At 39.2% G+C, this 1,415-nt stretch overlaps 1 protein-coding gene across 1 annotated transcript in view; it reads right to left on the reverse strand.

The window, feature by feature from the left end:
- efl1 (elongation factor like GTPase 1) overlaps positions 1–1,415 on the reverse strand; it is a gene marked incomplete in the record, with an annotated part of 77,219 nt that overhangs the window by 72,903 nt on the left and 2,901 nt on the right.

Here is a 1,415-nt window from a genome sequence, read left to right on the forward strand (position 1 = left end):
GAGAGAGAGAGAGGCAGGCAGGCAGGCAGGCAGGCAGGCAGGCCACTGGTCGGATTGAAACCCTGGGCTGCTCCTGTATCTAAAAGACGGAATGCTGGAATATAAGAGTAGGCAGGTAACCAGGGGAGAGAAAATGTCTCCATCGCCAGTCTCCTGCTCATCTCTGCGAGGTATGGGTACCATCATCATCATATGCATTGAAGTGTAGTTATGTTTGTGTGGCTTCTTTACCTGTGTCTCACCCTGTGTTGCTGTTGACGTTTCTTTATCACTCCTGCAGCAGAACCAATTGCCCCTCTGAGACAAATAAAGATTTTGAACTTGTGAATTTCTGTTTAGTCAAATTAAAAAGACACTAATGTTGTAATGACTGGAATGTGTGTTTGTTTAACCTTGCCCAATAAACTTATAGTGTAAAAAAAAAAAAAAAAAGGCACTGGAATAACTTTACCTGACATTTTGTGCAAACAGAGCCTTTAGCCATGGTGACAGGTTTAGGGTTTTGGAATGACAGGAAAGATGTGGGCTCCCCCTTGTGGCAGTTCAAAATAAATGAGAAAATCCATATAGGACTGTATGTGAGGATATTCACCATTATCCTGATAAGGGAAATTCACCACAATCTTAATTTGTCTAGTTATGCACAGGAACAGTGTCGGGCTAGTTACTCAAAAAAATATATGTAGTACTCGTTACTCTTTTCAAAAGTCATAATTACTTTACTTATTACTCCCTGCCAACAGTAATTAATTACACTACTAGTTACATTACTTTTCCACCTCTCCCCACTGTAAGTAATTGTGTCCCTTTTCAGCCAAATTCCCGACTTCTGACAATCCAGTTTTGTTTATTAAAATCAACGTAATGGTATATTTCCAGCCTCTGAATGTAAGTGTTTTATCTTCCAAACTAGTTTTCTCCATGATTATAAAAAAGAATCTAAGGATGTGATTGGATTGTTGGATTTCACATCATTAGAAGGCAACAATGTAAAAGTAATGTAACAATTTTTTGGTAGAGGTAACTGTAATATTATTCCTGACATTTATTTGTAATTAATGCACTACTAGTTACTGTGGAAAGTAGTATTATTACTAATGCCTTACTGCTCAGCACTGCACCGGAATAATAGAAATGTATCATAATAAACAGACAACCAAATGTGCACTCGATTGTTTGATGAATGACGACTTTAGCATGTACTACACATGCATATACTATCACTCAGTGTGATCTTTGGTTGATGTCCTTTATTATGCACTGCCTAATGTGAAAGGTGACAATTTCAACCATATAGTGGTCTGTCCCTACAAACCTATGACTCATTGGTCAAGGCAGACGGCCACCCACCTAGACCCGAAGCAGTTTTTCCTTCCCCCCGTCACCAAGGTCTTGCTCATGGTGGTACTATTGGG

This window comes from Morone saxatilis, unplaced genomic scaffold (assembly GCF_004916995.1).
Source record: "Morone saxatilis isolate NCDOM2014 unplaced genomic scaffold, NCSU_SB_2.0 Contig11, whole genome shotgun sequence".
Lineage (NCBI taxonomy): Eukaryota > Metazoa > Chordata > Actinopteri > Moronidae > Morone > Morone saxatilis.